This window comes from Lagenorhynchus albirostris, chromosome 4 (genome assembly GCF_949774975.1).
Source record: "Lagenorhynchus albirostris chromosome 4, mLagAlb1.1, whole genome shotgun sequence".
NCBI classification, from domain to species: Eukaryota; Metazoa; Chordata; class Mammalia; order Artiodactyla; family Delphinidae; genus Lagenorhynchus; species Lagenorhynchus albirostris.
Genome location: NC_083098.1, coordinates 14,129,859 through 14,146,885, shown reverse-complemented (window position 1 = coordinate 14,146,885; position 17,027 = coordinate 14,129,859). Strand labels below are relative to the sequence as shown.

At 36.7% G+C, this 17,027-nt stretch overlaps 1 protein-coding gene across 1 annotated transcript in view; it reads right to left on the bottom strand.

The window, feature by feature from the left end:
• Positions 1 to 17,027, bottom strand: part of BMPR1B (bone morphogenetic protein receptor type 1B) — a 424,915-nt gene that overhangs the window by 213,794 nt on the left and 194,094 nt on the right. The window contains exon 2 of the mRNA XM_060147586.1: positions 10,645 to 10,792. The gene's annotated coding sequence lies outside the window, so the exon portion shown is untranslated. The remainder of the gene's footprint in view (positions 1 to 10,644; positions 10,793 to 17,027) is intronic.

Sequence of the window (17,027 nt, the reverse complement as noted above, 5' to 3'; positions counted from 1 at the left end):
CACCAGTTGTAACAAATGTACCATTCTGGAGGAGGATGTTGATAATGAGGAATGCTATGCATGTGTGGAGGCAGGGACTATATGGGAAATCTCTATACCTTCCCCTCAGTTTGGCTGTGACCCTAAAACTGCTCTTAAAAAATAAAGTCTTAATATAAATAAAAACAAAACAAAACATACAAGAACTTTTTGGCTTCATGATCTGCACATGTGATGTGCTTATTCATGCTTCTATTTAGAGGCTGGAAAACTTTATTTGAGAAAAATAACATTTATTAAGACTTAATATTAAGTCTGATACTTATTTTTCAGAAGTCATTTTATTCTCAGCAATTGCATCACATAGGAATTAACACATCCATTTGGCAGATGAGAAAATTGAGTCTTGGTTAAGAAATTTATGTAAGGAACTTGTGAGGGTGAAGATCTAGCAATCTGTAAGCCTCTAAGAGGCATGATTACAAATCCAAAACTCCTTTTTTTCCCCCACTAAAATATCATGTCTCAAACCTCCAAGTATCGGTCAGTTCGATAAGAATTTCATAAATCTGAGTAGGTTCACCTTTGTGATCTCCGGCTCTTATAAAAGGAAATTAACTGAAAGCCTATGTCAGGTACTCTTTTCTATCACCTGCTAGTAAAAGCTGAACTAGCTTAAGATGCCTCTACCTTACTGTAAAAATACATTCTATAAAGGGAATATGAACTAATATTTTAATGGCAATGAGCAAAGAAATATAATGGCAAATACTAAAACCAAAGTCTAAATGAGACTGTTTTTTCCCCCCACAATAAGATTTCTGGGGGAAAAAAAAGCAACCATTTCCAAGTACTCAGCAGAAACTGGAGACAAAAAAAAACAAACAAAACAAAACCCTGCAAAAGTGACATTAAGCAGTCTGTGGCACATTCTTCTGTACTTGATAATGAAACCAAGTTTTTTCTTGTGGTACGTGGGCCTCTCACTGTTGTGGCCTCTCCCGTTGCGCAGCACAGGCTCCAGATGCGCAGGCTCAGCGGCCATGGCTCACGGGCCCAGCCGCTCCGCGGCATGTGGGATCCTCCCGGACCGGGGCATGAACCCGTGTCCCCTGCATCGGCAGGCGGACTCTCAACCACTGCGCCACCAGGGAAGCCCAAGTATTTTTCTTTTAAAAGGTTAATATAATTGTGATTTTTAAAAAATTATAGTTGCCTTTAAATGCTAATATATGAGGAAAATATAAATGAGAGGCAGAGATAACTAGCATAGTTCTTTTCTATCAATTAAAAGGTCTTTCTTCACCAGATTCAAAATCACCTATTTCCATTATTCCACCTTTTAGAGCTTTATTGTAGTGACGTGGAAAGATGCTCAAATATAAAGAGGAAGAAAAAGAAAGTTCAAAACATAGGATGTACACTGAAAAAAAATATGTGAGACCTTAGCTAACAATTAACATTGATCTTCTCTGAATGGGGGGGGATCAATTTTTTATGTTACCTATTGCTACAATTTATAATTAAAATATATTACCTTTGCAATTAGAAAAAAAGTAATATTTTTAAAAGGCAACTTTACAGTTTCTTGTTACAGGAGATTACATGCTTGATACAAAGCCAAAAGAAATTTCAGAAATTCAACGTTTAAACTATGAGTAGATAATAGATACAATTTTTGTTATATTAAAACAGGTAATTCTTACTTATGGATATATTCATTGGTCTCTATCAGTGGCTTTTCTTTTGCATTTTTATTTATTTTTTATACGGCAGGTTCTTATTAGTTATCCATTTTATACATATTAGTGTATATATGTCAATCCCAATCTCCCAATTCAGCCCACCACCACCACCACCCCACCACTTTCACTCCTTGGTGTCCATACGTTTGTTCTCTACATCTGTGTCTCTATTTCTGCCCTGCAAACCAGTTCGTCTGTACCATTTTTCTAGGTTCCACATATATGCGTTAATATACGATATTTTTCTCTTTTAGATCCATCCACGTCTCTACAAATGACCCAATTTCGTTCCTTTTCATGTCTGAGTAATATTCCATTGTATATATGTACCGCATCTTTATCCACTCATCTGTCGATGGGCATTTAGGTTGCTTCCATGACCTGGCTACTGTAAACAGAGCTGCAACGTACATTGGGATGTATGTGTCTTTTTGAATTATGGTTTTCTCTGGGTATATGCCCAGTAAGTACTCACTTCTTTTAGCAAGGATTGTACATGATTATTTGTGAGATCATTGTTATTCTCATAGTATAAATTTTAATGAAATAGGGAATTATAAAGGATATTCTTCTAAAAATTTTCCTATCTCAGGAATTTTGATCTTTCTTGTTTAAAACACTCTGCAGAATTTTACATATCCCAGGAAAAGACATTTCCAAGTTATTAATTTTTTTAAAACAAAAAACAGACACATGGGAGGCATACAGTTTGTCACTGCAAATCACAGTAATAAATTATTATTCAGAAAGAAAAAGTCTGGTAAGATACAATAAAGAATTTTAAAGGTAGGCCTGTAACAGTTATATAAATTTCTCTGCTAAAATTATTTATTTCTGCTTTACTATTACACAGATTAGAAATAGATATATTTATTTTCCTACACAAACATAATCCATAGATGTTTTAATCAAGATATTTTTTTCACATCATCACGTTAGATTCTTACCTTTATGGTAAAAAGTAAGCTTTTTTTTTTTTTTAAACTTCGAGGAAAATAATACTTGCTTTTTTTCTATTTAAAGGCTGGAAATGGAACGCTCAGATGCTGGAAAACCTGATATTTTCAAAATAAAATTCAACTGAAGATATGCTACATCTATTGACACAAACTACAAGTCAATTTCTTACTGATTCTGTGAAGTTATACTGAATAAGAGGTAGAGAAAAACCTTTTAGCCAATGTGCTAAATGACGGTCACCCCTGGTTTCCCCAGTTGTATTATGAAATGTTCCATACATGGGGCCCATGTCATTACTAGATCTGTTAACAGTTTCACAGCTCAGAGCCTGGCTTCATTTGTTAAGCATCAAGCTGCCCTATCACTTGTATAGAGCTGAAAAGGTTGTTATGGTTCATAATGTAAAACTCACCAAAGTGCACAGCTGCTGTTCATATTCTCAAAGAAGTCTGTTATAATAATGATGTCACGGAAAAAGGCTGGAATCTATTACATGTCCCAGACAGCCAAGCCATTCAATCTCTCCAGCCAATGCAGGTATATAGGTTGCACTATAAACATTGCGGTAGCATCACAATAAGGCAAAAAGTTCAGTTCAAAAAAAAAAAATCACTAAGGGCAGGTGATTAGGACCTATATTTATAGTCCTGTCTTCAGGAAGCTTCACTTAACCACTGCAACGACCCACAAAGCACGAACATCACCATCTAACTGACACCCTACTGTGAACACCAAGCTTTGCAAAAATTACAATATAAATCATCAGGCTCTTGAAGGAAACTATACAAGGTCATCTAAACAAACAAAACAATTTCTCTTCAGCTATAATATGTATCTACACAGGAAGTGTGATAAATTGAATCCTGGCCTCCAGAGAAATGCAAAGCAATAATACATTATTAATTTTAAGAGCTAACCTATGAATTTAAAAACTGCTATCACTTGTTATGGCACAGAATGTTAAGTAGCTCCAGACCCTGGCAGATAGAAGAGAAGATGTACAAAAGAAGTCTGGTTTCCTTATTTTAGTATTCTTGTATAACAAGACATACAAACCCTTTTCCAAGTGAGAATTTTTAAAGGGATTTTAGAGATATACGAATATTAAATAGTTTCTACTGTATACATCTGCAACATTTTAACTATTTTCATGAAATTAAAAATTAAAGAAAAGAGAAATTTTGAGCATCAAAAGTACAAAAGACAACTATTAAAATTATTTCAATGCTCTTGAGATAAGAACAGAGCAGATGCCAAACACTGAAAAAGGCCTAAATTCCAGTTCCAAATCTACCACTAATTACTTGTTTAATCTTAAACGATTCATTTAACAGCACTCCATTTCAATTTCCTTCACTTTAAAAATGAAAACCATAAGAAATGACAATATATGAAGTTCCACTTCCCCACAATAGTATTTCTCAACCTACAGTCTTCAGGTATGGGAGGACCAAGCCTCTGAATGACGACAGCTCAGCCAGACTGGCTTAGGCAGGGCACCGTCCTATGCACTGAACACATGTGAATTCATTTAACATTCAAACAAACCTATGTGTTAGGTACTATTATTATTATCCTCATTTACAGGTAAAGACAAGTAGTGAACGGAAGAGTGAGAATTCACATTCAGGACAACTGACTCCGGGGCCAGCTCTTTTCTCCGCCATACGAGACTACTGCATTATACTGAGATATTCTTTGGAATGAAGAGGTCTAGCTGTTTTATTTTCTAGTAATAGGGAAAAGTAAAAATTTAAGAGTGGAAGGTTTGCTGATTGAGGATACTGCAGTGCTTCAGGTCACAGCTGTTCTACAATACAGTGCAATATGCGGAGAAAGTATTAGACAACCCCTAGCTCCTAATCAGTTTTATTTTGTTCACAAAATGCAAACATATTCTCAGCGTCGCACATATGACCATTTTATCTGCATGGACATACTCTATCGTATGCCTGCAACTCTAAGGTAAAAATTCTTAATACCTGCTTATATTCGGTGTTATACTCTGAGGCTAGAATTCAGTACAATAATGGTATACCATAAAGTGGCAGCAACAGTTAAATGTGATATTAGCTATAAGATGACATTTAAACATAGTATCTGTTACACATAACTACAGTTTGAAAATGAAATGTTTCAACCATGATTATTTATGGCCGAAGGCAAACCCTACTTATGAGCATGAAAATGGCTCTGTTTAATTTACTGCCTATTGAGACCTGTTTCTTTGGTTGATTAATTGTAAGTAAACCAAGAATAGTTTAATCTCAGCAGCATGAAACATAAATATTCAGAAGTTCTAAAATTTGTTTACTATCTTGACAGGAGTACTATATACTCACAAAATTTCCTACATGTTCCCAGTCAGTTATGATCACTAATCAGTTAACTTCACAGATAGAAAATACCTTACATATTTTTTACTTCTTCATCGAAGTGGTGAAATGTAGAGATTCTTTTCCTCTATTTTAATAGGCCACATAGCTCTAAAATCTCTGAGAATTCCAACTCCTTCACTGCATCTTCACGCAGCTGTGAAAATAAAGTTACTCTGACTGCATTTAAGTTCTTCCTTTCCACAATATAATATACATGCCAAAGTACAGAAGAAGAAAAGAAAAATCAATTGAGCAGCATCAGGGCTACAGAAAACCAATCCTCATCCTACCGCTTCCTCCTCTTTCTGAAGCAACGACGACAGGCAGGTAGAACTCAAATCCGACTCGCTTTTCTGTCTTCTAGTCCTTCACCTGTGCCAAAGAACTATGTAATCAGAGAACTCCTTTTACAGCAAATAGCCCCTGTACAAGGTAAGCGTGGAAACAGATTCTAAATCATGTGAAACGTTTTGGGCACAGCTGGCAGAACACCTGTTGGGCATGGATGAGTGATGTGTGAAACACAAAACAACAGAAGCAAAGGACTGTTCACACAGCTCTCACTGCACACTTTTCAGACAATTTTAAATTTGCTCAAAGACTCTGATGGAAAAGCAACAAACTAGAATTAGATTAACATTTTATTTTTCTTCTTGAGCACAGAAAGCCACACACTGAAAATAAGCTCCCCAAAACGAATCGTTATCAATTCAATTCAACAATCTCACGGATGTAAGAAAGTACTATAAAATGCTAATTTTTCTTTCTTTTACTTGTTTATGTGGCCCACACCACCTGCTAACTTTCACCATAATTTTTAATCTTTTTAAATGTCTACATTTTACAGACAAAAATGGAAAACCTCTGTAAAGAAAATATTACTTTCACCTTTACTATTGTGAACTACTAAATGTTTACTCAAAGTTAATAACCAGCACTTTTTTTTTTCTTTCATCACCTATAGGAGAGCCAGAGTGTACATTTCACAACTAAAGTGTAGAAGGCGTGTAAAGAAAGAACCTAGTTGAATTTCATAAGATTTTTCACCAAACCAAAAAAATAAAATATGGCTTCAATCATTAAAGTTCCAACATTCGAATAAAGCATCTGACTTTCTACCTCTGAGAACTTGTTTCTAACCAATCAATAAGCATTTACTGCATCCTTATAATGTACCTACTACCATGTACCTTAAAATTCAGATCAACTTTTCCACAGGGAGTTGGAAAAAAGCAAGCAGAGAAATCAGTTAACTATCCGTGCCAAAATCCAGTCATTCAAGGATGAAAGCCTTGAGAGGATTATGAAAACGAGAATGCACTTTAGGGGTGAACTCTGGAGATCAAAAGAGGATGAGTAACAGAACTTGGTAATACATTCAATTCAGCATAAAGGAGAGGAACGAGTTTGGTGCAATTACAGTGGCCTTAGTGCATAGCTAACGATATGGTAAAGAAACGCTGAAATGAGTAATAACCTAAGTTGACTAGCAATCCAGCAGCCTCATAGAAATTCAGCCTATACGTACTGTACAACTCAGTAATGTTTACTTCTTCACATGTTCAACACTTGTGATAAAGGCAAAAGAAAAAAATCTTTAAAAACTTAAAGCTCTGGCAAAACTACAGAAATTTTTATCATCAGGAACTATGACATGTTGAAAATATCATAAGCAATGCTGCAGAAGCCTGAATTTATAAGAAGTCAGGTGGAAAAATTAACCAGACCCAGTGTCTGTGTCTTGAACAATTCTTGCTTTGTTATTTCATAAATGTTTGGTTTTTACATCATCATCATCATAACCCCCCCATGCATTAGTATTGTTGGCTTCGTTTCTGGACCAAAAAAAAAAAAAAGAGGGGGGGAGGGTAGTATTAGATTAATTTGCACTAGTATCTGATTCAAAACAAACAATTCAAGTTGAAGCACTGACCACACTGACTAACCAGAATACTGTTGAAATTCACCAGGTACTTACAGGACGGCTGGATTCCTTCAGTTGTGGCAAAAGTATCCTAAAATGGCTTTGGCTTTCAAATGTGTCACACAGAAACAAGACATCTTCCTAGGTAATATCTAAAAAGAGTTATATCAAACTATGAAAATCTGAAAATATAACCACTAACCCTAAAAACTGGAAAATAACAAATGAGATTTTTTGCTACGTATTACCAAATTGTGTTAGTAATATGCCACCTCTACCGATTGTTTCCAGCAAGAAATTAAGAGAAAATAAGAGAGCTATGGCTAGATATCAAATGTTAGTTTTCAGTTTGCTTTGGACCTGACTTTAAGTGACAAAGCTTATGAATTTTACAAACTTGACAAAGTAAAGAAACTCATACTACATTGGTCTAGGAAAATTTACAAATGTGCAAGTACAATGGGCCCTCAGGCCCACTTTCAAATTGTAGTTTAAGTTTTCATGACAACCTAATAACATCACAGACCACCATACTGTCAAGAACTATTACTTCTATGTTGAAGAGTTCAGTTATTACCCTGGTTTTAACTCATAGTGTTGGTTACTCCCTAATTATAAAAGCTGTAAAAATTATTCTACCGCAAAGGAGAAGTGTGGGAAAAACTTAAATTTGTAGTTGTAGTTCTTTTTGGCTCACATACAGAATTCTCAATCTATCACTTTAAGCTTCTGGTTCCATCACCAATTTCCTTAATCCTTTGCTGAAAGTTGGTGATTCCCAATTTAGGATGCCAGAGTCCTAAAAAAATGTATCCGTCAAACAGTAAAGGGGACACAGTGACTAAAAGTTGAGTTTATGTTATCAGATGGTCTGGGGTCTTGGGCAAAGCTTAAAAACCTCTCTTTGCCCTAGTTTCCCTTCAACATAGGGTTGAGGTAGAAACAGGGTATTGTGGAAATTATGATGTGCTTTAAAAGAGGATTTGGCATATGGTAAATGTAGCTATTATCAGAGTTTGTCTTTTGGTGCCTAGAAATACGCAGCAACTTGAAGCCACTACTACCTCCCTATGTTTGAAAAGCTATCAATTCAGCACGCTCTAATCCTAAATTGCAAGGACCAAACAGGAGCTTTAAAAATTATAAGTGATTCTGGACTGAGATGGATATAAGTATTTCTTCCTGTTTCTCCCACTAGACAACGACAACTAAAAACTCTGAACATCATCTACAAAATGCACTTAGGAAGACTATGGAATGTGCAGAGGAGATGACCAGCCAGGGGCCTCAGGACCCAAGGGAAACAACATGGCTTAGAGTTCCCTACCTTTCTTTCTGCCTCACATATCCTAGGCTGAGGCAGCATTATCTTCAATGTACTCAGGAAACTAATAGACAAGTGAGAAATGTATAGTTAAACATTGTGGTTATAGATTTCAGCCTTTAGAGCCCTACATAATTACTTGCTCAATTTGTGAACCTTCTACACCTTCCCACTGGGAAGGTGGGACTCTCTTTTGACTCCCCAGGAAGATGGTTTCTCTCCCATCAAAACAGTCGTGCCCCAACTCAGTTTAAACCCTTTCTCACTGTTCCCCTGAAAACTAATGAATTTGGCTTGTTTTTGTTATCTCTGGTTTTCTTTTCATTTTCCCCATGAGGGTAAAGAATGTTCTAGACATAACATCTTTGACCCCAGTAAACACTGTTCACAACTATTCTTTAGAAGCAAGCTAAAGAGAGGTCTTACCTCACTGCCATTATAAGATGATTCTGTCAATCATTCCATTTCCTACTTGGGCATCTGCCTGTAGAACTTTATTCAGCCCAGATTCTGTTTCAAATGGATTAATCCCTTTCCAATACATACCTAGTATCCACCTCAACTTTCATGCATTGTTCTCATTTCCCCTATTTGATTTTTGGCCCTTTACAAAATAAAAATATTCAACATTTGCCTATACAGTAAACCTATCTAAGACTTAGTAAAAATAAGCTAGACAAAACATGCAAAGGACTCATCAATCCAATAACCAACACTTTGCTCATGCCTCAGACCACGAACCAACCTCAACTCCCTCACTATCCCATGAAACTTTTATCTAGTCCAAGAAGCTTATCTCATAACTTAAACTTGATCTTTGCCCTTCCTCCAAACCACCATGTGTATTATGTGTGTATATGTTAAACTTTTAAAATACACATAATTCCTTTGTATACTATGCTTTATCTTGTGTTCCCAATTATTTCATGTGTTTACATCTTGTCCACCAAATAAAATCACAACCTGATTGAAAACAGGAACTAAATCATATTCTTAGAATTTTTCCTACACTATAAATAGCATGGTGCTAAAACACAAAGCAGTTATCAATTTATTCATTCAGTGCATGACAGCTGTATCACTGCTAGCTAGTGCGTTGAAGGCTGGGGATGAAGAGGAAAACAGAAGGCGGTGTCTGTCCCCAAAGGGTTTACTGAGTACTGTGAGGGAGCCATGAAAACATTTACATTGAGAATCAAATCAGAGATGTAGTCAAGGCATTAGGAGAAGACAGAGGGGAAGAACCAAACTCTGCCAAGGAAAGTATCACAGACGAAAAAATATTTCCTTCAAACAGAATCATGAAGGATAAATAAAACTTCGCCAGGCAAACAAGAGAAGAGGTAGGAATGACATTCCAGAAAGAGGAAGCAGCACTGTGCCAAAGGACAGAATCATGAATGAATGAGCCCGCAGATAAACTGAGGAACCATTAAAAGTCAATAGGCTATAATGTAGGGAGGGAAAGGGCAGTGACAAGGACAGAATGGCAGGTAAGGATTTGATGAAGCTGAAGGGCCCTGTATGCTACAGGATGTAATCCTGGAAGCATTAAAGGTCATGGATGAGAGCGTGGTAGGATCAGATATCCCTGCTGCTCCTGAAATGGTAGACAGTTTGGAAAGGGGAAAAGTAGACAGATGTTAGGAAGCTATTTTAAAGTATAACTGAGAAATGATGAGGCTATGAGAAAAGGGGTGCAAGAAATGGAATCATGATCACTGAAAGTATAGGTGTGGATGAAAACAAACTGAGTGAGAAGAGAGGCAAGCCAAGGAAAGACTGTGCAACGTGGACATTTAACATGAATCTTTACTGAAAGTCAAATCCATTCTTCGTTTGTGAATAAATATTTCTTCTATCTTTATAACTGTAGTTCTCAGTGTATAAACAAGAAAAAACAGGCCAAGATTAACATTTTAAGGCCTCAACTGGAAACCAAGTTTATCCACCTACTGATCTTGGAATGTCTTTCAAACACTAAGTGTGCAGAGATAACAGAATTCCATCTCCCCCACCCACCCCGACCTGTCAAAGTGAAGACACTGCCAACATACCTGTTCATCAGGTTTTCTTTTGAAATGGGTACAAATAAAATTCACTTCAAGGCAGTAAACAGAGTCTACGTCACTCTTTGTTTGGCCTCTACACAACTTGACTTCTCGCCTTCACTAGTACCTCCCCTTTAGCCCCTACCCCAGATTTCAAATTACTGCTTTAACACCTTAACTAACCTTTATGTGACCTGGTTAGACATATGGTGAATTGCCTGTATATAACTTGACACACAAACTCATTTTATGGTTCTTCCCTTAAAATCAATGATTTAATTACCATGAGGTGAAGTATCATGGCAAATCTGACTTGCTTCGGATACCAACCAGATAAACGGGCCACTGATAACTGAAGTAAACAACGTTCTTGATGATTATGCGCAGTGCATCTACGTCAGATACATTCACTCTCTTGACCACGCTGAAACCTATTAAATAAGTAAATAAATGGAAAAAAAATGGCAATGTGAGGTTCACATTACATTTCAACAACAACATGCACACAAAACCTAAAACTTTCACTCCACTACTGGAAGCAACATAACTTTAGAAAGGTAAAGCATTTTCCTCTCAAATCATATGCCAGTATCTATTTATTCTGTTCATCCTAATATCCTGTGAGCATCTACTATATCTATGCACTATGCCTTCACTGAAAAGTATATGAAATCTTGCATTTTCCTTTTGGTAAAGTGACTGCCAATAACCGAATGAAAACGGCATCTACCCAAAGGCTACCACCTCATCCTTTAGTTCTCAGCTCTAACACTGCCTCCCTGAAAGCTATTCACTGAATATTTTGGCTACAACAGCATCTCACACATCTTCCAGTCACTCTCTGTCCTTTCAGCTTGTTTCACTGTGTACATAATAAGCAGCCTTGTCTTGAGTTACATCATTACTCTTTGTGTATGACTATTGCTACTGGACTGTAAGCCTCCATAGAGCTGGGAGGCATCAGTCTTGTTCACCACTTTATCAGCAGTGTCTAGAAGAGTGCCTGCCCTGTGCTCAACAGACATTTGGTGGCCTAATGAGTGCTTCCAAATCCACAAACTACCAAAATATTAAAACTCTGCTGTAAATAAAATCCTAACAGAAAAGGGTTTATTTGGTAGTTCTGTGAGTTCACAAGACCCAGAGAGATGCATAACCAGACATTGACAGGCTAACATAAACAGATTTTTTTCATTTTGGCTTCTATCCAGCACTGATAGTGAATTCAGTGGCAGTCAAATGTTAACCGCCCTTGAAGAATATTTAAACTGTCTCTAAAATGAAGAAGGGAGAAAAGGAATATAAGGGGAAATAAAATTAATAAAGTTAATCTTCTTACTGATAGAAGCATAAATAGCACGGTCAGGAATTCATAACATAAACACTTTTTTTAAATGTCACTCAAGCGTCAAGTTCCTATTTTTTTCTAGGAGTGACTGTGGTTGTTAATGAGCATACTACACTGGAACAGATAATACAGAAATTGTGGGAGTCTATATAAGTTGGCTCCTCTGGAGGTCAGAAGGATATTTGGATCAAGTAATGTGAGGGCTTTGTTCAGTACTACTATAAAATATAAAAGAAGAAAACTGAAACAAAAAGGCACACAGAACCTTGTAGTATCTTACTTCCAAAACATGCGATGGGATAAAGCTACATTTTCAGAATCTGTTTCCTAAAAGAACCCAATATTAATTGCACGTTGATGTGTAAAGCACACAAAAGTTGCATTTTCTCTATTTTGGATCCCAGACTCTCAGTTCTGAAAGTATAGCCCATTGTACATAATTCCCAGGTCAGAGGTGCAGTGGACAAATTAATTAGTCTATTAAGTTTCAGTCGTATCCTGGCACTGATGTTTAGGTTAGCACCTTCAGCAACAAGTTTCTAACATTTAACTATGCTGCCATTTGTTCCTGAGAGAAATTAGGAATGAAGGGGGGAAAAAAAAAACACATAACTGGGAAAAGTTCCCACTGACCTAAAGGCAGAAACATGCACGTGAGTCAGGAGTAGACTGATGCATTCATAAAAAGGAGAAAAACTTCAGTTGATTAGTTCTTGCTATTTTAAGTGATTAGGAGAAAAATAAATGGCTTCATATTGAAGTGAAATTTAAATAGCATTTAACACTCTACAAAATCAACCTAAAAAACGATGATAATTTGCTATGACTTAGCACTAAAGAGAAACCACTTATTTCATATGACGAATCTGTGAAGCATTTCACAAGATGATTAAATACCTGACTAAATATTTGTGGATGCTAAAAATGACTGAAATGAACCAAATCGCGTATTTGAAAAAATAGACATGAGACACGAACACAAACGCACAGAGGGAAAGAGGGAAAGGGGGGGAGGGAGAGAGAGAACTACCAGTTATCTTTCACCTTATAGCCAATAGCTACTGCAAGGTACATCCAAAAGAACAACATACCAGACACAGTTTGAAATTCAACAGTAAAAGCAAAATTTGTTGATTATCCTAGAGCACAATAGAATACCTCTGCACTATGTAGGAATTTTCTTTTCTCTTAAATTTTTCCTTTTCTTTTATTCAGTGGGGTCATGGTAAAGTGGAATGTTTTCACAGCATCAGTGACCCAGATGTGTGTAAGATATTAGGCTCTAAAAGCTGTTCTGTGCATGAGAATTGGGTGTTCAGACTGTCTCAGGTATCTCTGAGAACAGTAACAAGAAATGAATGACTCAGTTTCTAATGACACTATCTGTCAAAACAAATATCTGTTACATACTGAGCAACCACACTATGTTAGAACCTGGATACACTTACATTAAAGTGATGTTAAAGACCAGGTCATTTAAAATCCAATCAGAATGCTGGATTACTGAAAAGGCAATCAGAGTAACTGTGGCTTACCATTTTCTCCTGAATATCCTATTATTTGGGCTCTATGAGAGTTTAGGTTCACCTAATTCTCCCCAAACACAGTGCCATTAAATTGAGGATTATTAAAATTTATAATTACATTTCTTAAGAGTTTTTCTTCAGGAAATAATCAGATATGTTCAACTAGAAAGGAGTTCTAGAGGTAAAAAATAATAATAATATTATTTGTAATAGCAAAAAGCTAAAACAATGTCTAACAATAAGAAGATATTTCAATAAATTATGATATAATAGAATATTAAGAAGTCATTGAGGGCTTCCCTGGTGGCGCAGTGGTTGAGAGTCCGCCTGCCGATGCAGGGGACACAGGTTCGTGCCCCGGTCCAGGAGGATCCCACGTGCCGCGGAGCGGCTGGGCCCGTGAGCCATGGCCGCTAAGCCTGCGCGTTCAGAGCCTGTGCTCCGCAACGGGAGAGGCCACAACAGTGAGACGCCCGCGTACCAAAAAAAAAAAAAAAAAAGTCATTGAATGTCATGCTTTCAAGGAAAATTTAATGGGACAGGAAAAATTTCTAGATTACGGCAGGCACTTAAGGAAGAACTGAATAAAAATGCAGTGTACAAAACCTATACAAAAACTATATGCATAGTTTCATTTCAATTTTAATATATATGCACATTATATGAAAACATATTACATATCCATCTTTTGTATATAATATGCACAGTCATACAAAAAAGAGGAAAAAAGACACACCAACATGTTCACAGAGGTTATCTTTGGGTAGTAGAATTGAACATAACTCTAATCACAAAAATATAACGCTTTTATAATTAGAAACGAAGCTATAGTAGCTACTGTAATAGTTTGAGCCAAGTGGAGTTGACCACAATTGAAGATAATGTTCCTTGTATAAGTCATCAGTGGAACAAAGGATGAGTTAGATATTTCTGAGTGATGTCCCCCTCAACCACTGCCTAAGACCCCCAAGTCCAACCAAGTCCACAAATCGTGATAACCTCCAATACTATCTTTGTCCCAGGTATGATTAATCCCTGTTCTTAAACTGTCTCCTCTTAATATGTGTATTAATCAAATTTCTACTTATCTGTGACATGTATTGTAAAAATGCACAACATTTCTGTATCTATGGCCTTGGAATTTCTTCTCTGAGGCCAAAAAAGGGTGTGTGTGTACGTATATATTTGACAAACTCATTTATTTATGATAAACTACCTTAAACCTGCCTCACATACGGCAATGGATATTTGTACAAGCTCTGCTGAAAAGAATCCCATCCTTCAAACTGACAGTTACAGTTTCCCCAAAACATGTCATTTTCAAAGTGGGTTTTTAAATAGCACTTTGAATCAACACTGCCAACTTTTTAAAGTGTTTAAAAAGATGCAGTTACTCCCTAGATTCTGCTTCTTAAGATAATAAATTATTTTGTGGGCAAAGTCCATTCCAACCTCTCTCTTATAGACAGATTTTTATACCATCATCTGTGTCACCTCTAAGCATCTCCTTGTGTAGTTTTCCTTCCATCATTATGAAATTAAAGCAAACATCACTCTTTTTTGTTCTATTTGTGTGGTTACCATGGTAATGACCTGAATTTTGCACCTAGGATAAGCCTATTTGGGGCAGGGGAGAGAAGAAAGGGACCAAAAGAATGGAAGAATAAGTTCGGGTAATGGTCAGCACCTTTAAACATTTACTTTTCTCTTGGAACTGCCTTTGGCCAAAATCTATAAAACTATGACCTGACCCTCAGCTTCCCGGCATAAAGTACTTCGGCTTATGATGTGAACACCATGAAACTGGCAAGATCATCAACCCTTTCCCTTGCTCGTAAGAAGAATTAAAAATCTGTTTCTCCCAACCCCAAAATTTCCACCTCGAGCTCCCCCTAAACCTAGTCAGGCCCTGGTTCACAGGTTCTAAAGACCAGACCATGGAAATACCACGCGGTGACTGACAGTCTTTGATGGAAAACAGATGAGACAGGACACACTGCTTGCCTAGCACTTTTAAATGTACAGCTCCCCTTCACTGTCTTTCAGGATGTCACTGTAGGTGACACATGGAAAGAACAGTTAGTGCAAAAGTTTTGTACATTTTCTACTTTCATGGGTTATCTCAGTTGTCAACAAGGTGATTTCCTTGAATATCTGCACCACGTGAACCAACAGTTTGAGGTACTTTCAAAGTTTTTCTCCCCTTAAATGACATCCTTTACAAAGAAAGGCCAACAGATAACAGATAAAGGCCAACAGGCAGCAGATATGATAGAAGAGTGGAAGATGCAAGGGGGCGACAGAAGTTCACCCACAGCCTGCCCACCTACTCCTCAGCTTCCCTATGGGGCTCCTTAGACACCCCTCAGAATTCCAGAGCCCTGAGGGACACAATTTGAAAACCAAGTAAACAGATTCTGCCCTTGCAAATCTCAGAGTTAATATTCACAGTGCTGACTATTCTAAAAGCCCATGACACACATCATTTAAAACTTTAAAATTCAGAAGCTGTCACTAATTTTTTCAGCCATATTTTACTCCATTGTTACGAGGAAAATTATGTCATGATGGCATTTTTAAATCTGAGGGATCATAAAAGTAATAGGCCCAAGTTCTTAAAAATGCATTATGTCTTCTTAAATTGCTTCAGAGGAAAAAAACACTGTATTTCTTGTAATTAGCTAATTAACTCTAAAGCATAAAGTCACGTGAAATCTTATTAGATAATAGAAATTGTTGTAGTAGTTTCAGAAAGGAAAAGAAAAATAAGCTATGCTCCTCATACATCCCAACTAGCTAAATAAGATATCTAGAAACTTAATACATCCTGCCTCACTTTTGCTGAGTCCTCATAAAACTGACAAAACACAAGACAGAGTAAAGATTTAAAGAGTCAATAAAAACGTTCTTTAAAGTACTCTGAATACCTTAAGTGTTATAATAAGACCTCATTTCAAAGAAACATGGTTGAATGCCATGAAAATTTGTTTAATTCTATTACATCCCCTCAAGAGACAGTCCCTTGAGATATTAGCATTTAATGACTTCTTACTTGAAAACACAACATTTAATAGCTCCTACCACACTACATTGTAATTGTCTGTTGATGGCTTTTTAAAATTATTTGTACTTGTGAAACTTCTCACTAGGCAATAAGGTACGTGCGAGTTGAATGTAGGTTTTATTGATCTTAGTTTGGTTACTCATTAATTCATTCAACATTCTTATTTTATATCTATTAGCCATATGCTAAATACAATAAGTACATATGGAAAAAAGCCACAGTCCCTAATCTATCAATACTTAAAAAAAAAAAGTTTAAGAAAGAATAAGAAAACAAATGATTGCAGTTTACTGTCTTAGAGTTAAACACTATGCCACAGGAGCACAGGGAAGTGACAGAGGGCTCACCTGGAATAGCAGGGAACAGGGCAGGTCTGAGCTACAGGGGAACAGGTTCTGACGACTACTGGCAGTTAACCACACAACACATGATGAAATACAAAATCCAAAGACTGAAGCAGCACCATATATCAAGAGCCTCATGAGCCATACTGAGGATTTTGTACTTTATTCTGTGGAACCATTCAAGAACAAGTTTTAGAAAAGTCACTTTGACTATAAAGCAGATACCAGAATGGAAGAAGCAAAACCGGTTGCAGGGAGACCAGTTAAGAAGGCAGTTATGGTGATTCAACTGAGAAATGATGGAGTCCTTAACTAAGGCTGTAGTAATCAAAATAGAGAATGGTAGGCACACTCAAGAAGTATTACGGAAATAGAACAGGCAGG